The following is an 8,546-nucleotide window of genomic DNA, read 5'->3' as shown; positions in this document are numbered from 1 at the left end:
CATTCTGTACAATTCTTGGGTAATTTGTTTGTGGATGAATAGTCCTTTTGAACTGCCCAGGATACCACATCATCCATCCATGTTCTTATTTTGCTGCCATCCATTTTCCCTTCCAGTGCCCATAAACATGTATCATCCACTGAACCTGTTCAAATGTGCCCTGCAAATCAAATCTCTCTTTTCATAAGATTTGCAACTAGTGTTTACTGACTTGTAATCATCTCCAATACTTTTTCATTGGTTATGCCATCTATCCATGATATTTTCAGAATTCTTCTATAACACCATAATTTGAAGGACTGTAGTTTCTTTATCATCTATGTTTCCTTTCATTCAAATCTAAAGTTAATTGAAAATGAAAATAAATATAAAAGTAATGTAGTGGATTCTTTCATTTTCTCTTTTTTCTCCTGAAATGCAACTATCAGTTTAGATTTTGTTTGCAAAGTGTAATGAATTATCTTTAATTTCAATGCAATTTGAGACATACTGCACATTTCCTTTATGAGATTCCACATGCCATGTGTTTGTTCTATCTCACTGTTAGCCAATTTTCCATCCAAAGACTGTTAAAAAAAAAAAAAAAGAATAAATAATTCCCGTCATAAAGATGTCATTCAGACAAAGTATGAATGTATGGAAAATGTAACAAAGGACAACACTGTGACAACGACTTCTTGATGCCAACGGTCAGAGAGCACAGGAGTATATATGGGTACAGGGATCCTCTGGGTTCACCAAAAGGGGTCAAGTATGTTCTCTGTTGAAAGCCTGTGCCACATTGGTCATCATAATCATTAGAGATGTCTGTATATATGCTGAAAATTATGTTCTCTAGGCTTTGTAGTTAAAGTCAGGTCACTCAAAGGCAATGTATCTTGAGACAAAAGCTTCTCCAGACAGGAGGTAGAAGACACTTCTCTCCCTGGTGGACCATTGTGTCTTACCCTAGAAGTTTATTAGCATACTGAGTCAAATGTTAATGAACAGCTTGTGGAGATTGCAGGAAGAAACTAACAGGAAGAGGTAACCGGGGAGGAGGGGAGAAGGAGTGGGGAACACTATTTTCAGGTGACCGTCATAGGTCTGGTTGGGTATATCTGAGGTGCCAAGGAGCCCTGAGGTGTCCTTCAAACTGTGAGCACAAGCTAGCAGTAGGCTTGATTTTACAGAAGTGAAGGGGGGAAGGGGCAGGGTGTCTCAGCCAACATGGCTGAAAATACTGGGGAAAGGACTTGGGTAAGATATCCTGCAGGAGACAGGGAGTGTCCTGTGAGTTAAGTTTAGGCTGTAGCAAGAATGTTATGATTTTGTTTTACATGTAACCATTTGTTTCCAATATTCTTTCTTACTACCATTTGAATCTCTGCTCTTTGATAATAAACGTATGCCTGCTTTCACTATAACTATGTCTAAGTGCTGTGCATTAGGCAGTGTGGTAACCTTGAGGTAAAACTGGTAAGCTGGTGTGTATTGTTCCTTCGGGAGTAGAGAATATGAGAGTTCTGGGAGAGTGTTCAGCAGAACAGAGCCTGGGCACTCCAGAAGTTTACTTGGAGGCTGGCCTGCGCCTATCACTTGCCTGCAATGCGGAGGGACAGCAGAGCCCGCAGGGGCTGAGAGGGGAGTACTTATGCTTCCTGTAGCTGGATTATGAGGGAGATGACCCCTGGCAGATACAAATGAGGATTTGTCATGCTAAAAGCAGGTGGTAATGAGGTGCCTCACAACCCTGGCTACCCATAGAAAGTGTCACAAACATGTTTTCAGATATTTTGCAACAGGCCACAAACACTTGCCAAGGCCCGAACTGGCAGCTTGTTTGATTTAACTCCTCTCCAGCAAGAGGAAACTACACTTGATTTGGGCCTGTTTTCTACTGAGTGAAATAAACACAAAAGAGACAAGGTGTGTGAAGTAATGTCTTTTTTTGGACCAACTTCTGTTGGTGAAGAAGACAATCTTTTGTACTGCAGAGAGTTCTTCTTCAGATCTAGGAGAGGTACTCTGAACGCTTTTCCCAGGCCTGAAGAAGAGCTCTCAGTACAAGCTCAAAAGTTTGTCTCTCCCACCATCAGAAGTTGGTCCAATAAAAGCCATTGCCCATCCACCTTGTGTAATATCCTGAAATCAATAGGGCTACAACACTGAAATAAACATGGACCTTAAAGGTTATTAACATTCCACAAGGTTCACCTGTTCCTAATGATCACAGATAATGAACAAGCTTCAGAACAACTATAGGGAAGTAATGCTTCTGAATTTACTCTGACAAATAAAAATTCTCACTCACTCAGAGCTAGATTTCAATAGTAATGCTCACTCAAGTTAATTCCTGGCTGTAGCACAAAAAATGTTCCTCCAGCATAAACTACTTACACTCCTGGATGTGCAGTAACACTAATAACAGGTTCCAGCATTTTCTCATTCCTCCCCATACCCATTAATCCAAGTTCTTGAAGATGGTAGCTATGATGGGGGGGGGGGGGGGGATCCACCCCATATAAGGCAGATCAGCTGATGAGAGGCACCTGGGGCCTGAAAGGCTAATTAATGATGAAGTTCAGCTGGGCAGGGGCAGGCTGAGTTTGTATAAAGCCAGGAAGCTGAAAACACAGGGGGAATCAAATTCCTATGAGTTATTTGATAATAAGCTCACTTAGAAAGACCAGATTGAAAATATTAAAGATAAGTATGTTAATTATCTATTGCTGCACTTAATCTCTAGAACATTTTGGGGAGTGGATAAGAAGAGGGGGGTAATGCTATACAGAGTATTAATTTGACCAGTTATTGCATATGGATGCCAGGCCTTTAGATTAGCACCAAACATCAATCTGAGAAAATTAGACTATATCCAAGCACAGACATTGAGTATCACATGTGGTGCCTTCATTAGTACACTTCTGTGTATACCACACATAGCAGCCATTGAAATATTCATCATTCCTAGAATAAAGCTCCTAGACTCAATCTTTTGGGCCATAGTACCAGGAAATAGTGAACAGGACAACCCATAGTTAATACATAATGATTGTTAGGAATTATGTGGTGGCTAGGTAGGACAAGGGAAAAAAATCATGTAGTAGGATACAGAGTGGATAAAGGATCTTAATGAATAGATGTGGAATTATATAGTGAAATAAATAAAAGGAAAACTGAAATTCACAGGATATCACACTTGTGGTAAGTGGGGACACTATTGCTACATATGTACAGATGGCTCTAAAGAGGTAGGAACCGGGAGAGTGGGAACAGATTTCTGGGTGCTCTCGCTGGGATTCAAGAAAGCTGTCAATTAATTAACTTTGTATTCAGTTTTTATGGCTGAGCTAATAGCTAAACTAGGCTTTAAATGGGTAGTCAGTTGCCCTGGTCATCCTGTCTGACTCCTTATCAGGGCTACAGGGAATTTACAGTGGTAAATATGACTGCAGAAATGATATTCCTAAAGAGATATTACTGCTAACAACTTAAATGGTGCAATGGAATATAACCATAGTAATAACATAGATCCTGGCACAAGTAGGGATAGCAGGCAGCAAACAGGCAAAAAGTGCTACTAATCATGCAGAAGCTGACATAGGAATTCCCTTAAGCAAACTGGAATTTAAACACCTAATCAAAAATGAGCTAAGAAAGGAATGGCAAGAGCTGTGGGCAAAGGGAAAAAAATTCCAAGAAATATTTCCAACTGTTGACAATGTGAACATAATCCAAGTCCCTGTGAGAAAGAGTGAAGTAGCTCTATTTAGAATTCCAACAGGGCATTGTGGATTAAATAGTAATTTATTTCTAATAAACATGCATAAAGAGGGATTGTGTGTAACATGTAAGGTCCAGGATATGATAGATCATATTCTTTGGAATGGTAAAGAGTGTACCAGTGAAAGGAGGGGCTTATATAGAAAACTTGGAGGCCTTAGTGTGACAAAGCTTTTCTTGCAATATCTACCATTTAAAAAAAAATACAATTAAATGAGCCCAAAACCACGAGAAGGGAAAAAAAAACAAAAAAAACCCCTTTTCTGCAATTCTTTAAGAATACCAGGAAAGGAACAAGACTCTAAGTCATGAAAAAAAGATATAAAGTGTAGTAGAAAGAAAGCCTGAAGCCTGGGACCTGGTGTAAGGCCCAAGGCTCAAATTAAAGTCAGGTCCTGCTGATATAAAGCAAAGTTTAGCAGGAGGCAGACCATGAGCAAAAGTCCGACCCTGTTACAAAACATGCCTACTTGCAAGTTCACTGAACTTGGCAAGAACAGGGCTGGCATTGCAAAAACAGAAGCACTTCTAGGCACTAGATATTCACATTACCACATTCCAGAAGATGGGTGTCAGAACGCCCCAATACAAAATTATGTTGTAAACACACTCCCTGAAGATGATACAGGGACGGATACAGCTGACCCCTTCTAAAGATAATGTCAGAATGACAGGGTGATGGATAGAGATGTTTTGATTGAGCCAGCGGCCACAAGGTAAAAGGTGGCAACTAAGCATGTCAGAGGAGCAATACGTAACTTGTTTGTATGAGTGTACATAAGAGGGGTCATGGAAGGTGTGTCTTTGTCTGGCAGAGGGGGGCGTGGAAGGTTCTGCTGCTCACTGAGACGAGGCCATTGTAAGAGGCGTACATGTGTCAGTGTATCTGTAGCATGTATAGGACTGTGCTTCGTTAACAATAAACTTGGATGAGTGCCTTCGCCACTGAACCAAGTCTGTGGTCTCCTTGGGCAGGTCGATCGAGGTCTGCTGTATGGGCAATCTGGCCAAAGCCAGAGTGGCACACAGACAGAGCACACATGCAGCCAACAACTGACAACACAATGTACAGTGCATGGTGGTTTATAGACTCAGGAAGTGAGTCTGCTAACCCACAAAAGCCAAGATGAGGGAAATCTGCGGTCATCCCCTGGGAGAAGGGATGTGTGTTTTGGGGGCTACAGAGTCTGGCAAGAAGTCAAATAAAGGCGTAAACTACAGTTACTCCCTGTGAGGAGGGGGTTTGGGCAGGTAAACCCAGAGGAAGTGGCCAGAAGATAAGAGAGGAAATAGGAAGGAGTCCAGGGAAATAGCAACAAGGTCTGGGAGTAAGCATAGTTGCTAGAAATATGGTCCTTGACCTGGAATGCAGAGTGCTGGGTGGGCCTGGGCTCCCCTACCTGCATCTGGGAAAGAGGCACAGGACCAGAAGACTGTCTGAAATGGCAGGCAGACAGAGAATCTAATGGTACTTTGATACCCTGGAAGGAGAAAACTATAGTGACCTGGCTGGAGGGCCAAGCCCTGAAAAGGGAATGCCATCAGTCCTGGAAAATGAGGAGGGACACAGTGTGAGCAATACATTAGAAGGAGAGGCTATCAGACCTGATTAACACTAATCCCTAGTTGTGGCCACAAGAAGGTACCCAACAGTGAGTGAACCCTGTGACAGTAGCCTATTCCTATTCTGTATAACCCGAGTTCCGTGTTTGGCTGTAGTCTCTCTGCAAAATATTAGTATGTGGTCTAAAGAGTGTGGTATTCTGCCATTCTTCATTGGAAGAAGGCTCCTTTCATGATACTTGATGTTTTCCCTTTTCTTTTTAGACTGTCCAGTGCCAGGAGGCAGAGCATTTTAGACGTGGGACAAGCAAACATATTTGTGTTCTCCTACCATTTCTTTTTCATCATTTTTCCACCATTGCGGCTTTGTGCTCTGGGCAGTTGCCCCGCTCGCCCTGCCCTGGTTATGGTCTTGCCAGGAGAAAGCTTTGTAAGTATAATAATTGTTTATTAATAGAATTCCTTGGAGAAAAGTCTTTATATCATATTTGTCTTTTCCGTGAAATAAGTGACTCATCTGAATTCATACGTTTTCATTAGCAAATGTGTCATTCAGAAAGTTGTAGCAGAAATAACTGAACAGGATCTTTGTGCTTTAGTAGATAAACGAATCAACATCTTGAGTCAGGCAGAAGCTTCACGCATGATACATTGTTGCACATTCATGTGAATGAGGGGGAAGCTTCAGTTCTTGCTTTGGCCATAGTCAAAGGCACAGTATTAGACTGATGAAGTATATGTCTATTCTGGTACAGTAATTCCTTTCTTGGCCCAAAGATCTTCAGATATCCTACTATCACAGAGGGAACTGGGCCTTTAAGAGGTTAGGGCCCAAACTCTGGTCTATGACTGAGTCAGGTGATCAAGGGTCATATGACAGCAGCATAGGGACAATGCTGCTTATAAAAGGAACTGTTGCTTGGTCAGAAGAAACCAGAGGTTGGGAACAGGACCAGCAGAGCCCCTTGTCCAGATGGAGCTGAAGCAGGAGCCCAAGAAGGAACTGGTGGATTGAGGCCCATGAGAAGAGCATGAAATTCCATGCAGAGTGTGTCCTGGCAAGAGAGAATTGGTGAATGAGCCTGCAAGAGGGAGCTGAGAGAGACAGTGTCTAATGCCCTGCCAGAAAAGGTAGCTGTGGAGCCCTGTAGAAAAGGCCAAAAGAATTGGTGATACCCTGACATAAGGGCAATTGGGAAGGACTGAGGAGTATAGGGGAGCCTGTTGCAAAGGTGTTGAATTGAATACCTTTGGGTTATGTTCCAACAAACATCCACAAAGAAGGGAAACTTTAGTGACAACTTATGGAGTATGTGTACTTTATGCTACCAAAAAGGGAAATTGAGGTGCAAACATTAAGATGCAGAGTCAATGTAAACTGATCTGCTCACACCCACCTATGCTACATCTTTAGGACACAATGGCTTTTTCTGAGTGTCAGCAGATTAAGTCTTAGCTCTTGCCCTGTCTTTGCTAGTCGCTGGGCCTTCTCACAGCCTTGCCCGAAGCTCTCGCTGGCTTGGCTGTTGTCCCAGTTTTTCCTTATCATTTAGTTGTTTCTGGATATGCATGCTCTTCTGAGATACAAGTGCTTTTTAATTTGTTCTTTTTCTTTTAAGAGCTGGTCTGGAATAAAATCTACTGATCTGAGCACCACTGAACATTGTAACGAGATAGTTATAACAATTTCACAGATGAAGCCTTTGCTGTTATATGAGCTGAAACCAGAGCTCATATCTAAATCTTCCCAAATTCTGGAGTGTTCAGGGTCCAGGCCGGGATCTGGATCTAAAATTTGCACTTGGGCCCATCTGGGCCTGGAAGTTTTGTGCTGTTTCCACTTCCTAACTAAAAGAACAAGGGCTACCAACTGAGACTCCTAGCAACTCATCACCACTGTCACCCACTCCTACTGCATGGTAGCTGTAGCCCAAATAAGCAGCCTCTTTATGGTATTAGCTAATATGTATTACTATTACTAAACACTGCAGTACTGGCTAAAGATCACCCACATTTGAGTGAGGCAGGAAATGCCAGTGCTTTCTGATTCAAAGCTAGAAAGACTGGGTTTTGGGATATGACCAAAGTGCTCTAAAATACCAATAATATAGAAAGAACAGGAAACAAGGAAGATTTAGTTTGTGCTCCCACTTCAACAAGGTGGAGTGTCAAAGAATAAAATAAGGGAAGCATTTGCAACCCTCTTTGATCTCTATTACTGTACAGAACCTTCTTGGCAGCCCTGAAAAGTTGGTGGGCTGGCCTTGTCACACAGATAAACAAAACACTGTGGTTTGAAGCTGCGTAGAAGAAAATAAGTATGAAGTGCAGCCTTGTATTGATAAAACACCTATGAGGCACACTCATCATCATCTGCTGCTTGGTCAGTCTGATGGTGCTGTGGAAGCCTGCTGCAAGATTTATGCCTTAAATGACAGAGAACTAGACTGTCCCCTTGCTGTGTGGGCACACAAAAAGGGGAAGAGGGTTGCTCCATATACCCATGAGTGTCTTTGGGTCCAATTTTTGAATTCAGCAAGCATAAGGAATACACAAGTACAACTAGGCAAAGCATTTTGAAGAATCCCCCCCTTCTCCCCCGACTATCCTCTGTCCCCAAAATGGAGATTCAGTGACACTTAAATGTTTTGTGAATGTGTTGGTTTTGCAAAATTATTCTGGTTTTAAAAAAAAGCCCTAACCAAAAATTGGAAATGTTTCATTACAACATTTTCAGAACAAAACATTTTGATTTTTGTTTTTGTTTTTTTATTCAAACTGACTTTCAAATTTCTCTTTTGCTTAGTTACAAACATTCAAAAACATTTTAAAATGCTCAAAATTGCATTAAAATGTTTTGTTTCAAATGAAATGTTTCATTCTATCCTAAATGAAATTTTTTGCAGATTTTTTTAATTCATCAAAACATTCCCAAAAATGTCATATCTGGTGCAAGCCAAAATAATTCCCCTCTCCCACGCTTTTTGTTTTTTTTTTTGAATCATCAGTGAACCGAAAAATCCATTATTAGCACAGCTCAACACATGTCTAACAACGCCAGTGGGTCTGTGTTCCCTCAAATGAACAGGGTTGGGCAGCGCCATGACTCCAGCCTTTAACTCCACATTGTATGCAGAGCTGGCCCCATGGGAATGAAGGGTGCACATACTGGGTGTTACAATAACCATGCTCCTTCTGAGCTTCTAGAGGCCTCCCCG

The sequence above is a fragment of the Emydura macquarii genome, unplaced genomic scaffold (assembly GCF_026122565.2).
Source record: "Emydura macquarii macquarii isolate MOO-44397 ecotype Brisbane River unplaced genomic scaffold, CSIRO-AGI_Emac_v2 contig_2897, whole genome shotgun sequence".
NCBI lineage: Eukaryota > Metazoa > Chordata > Testudines > Chelidae > Emydura > Emydura macquarii.
The sequence above is the reverse complement of the archived record's forward strand: the minus strand, read 5'-3'. Positions refer to the sequence as shown.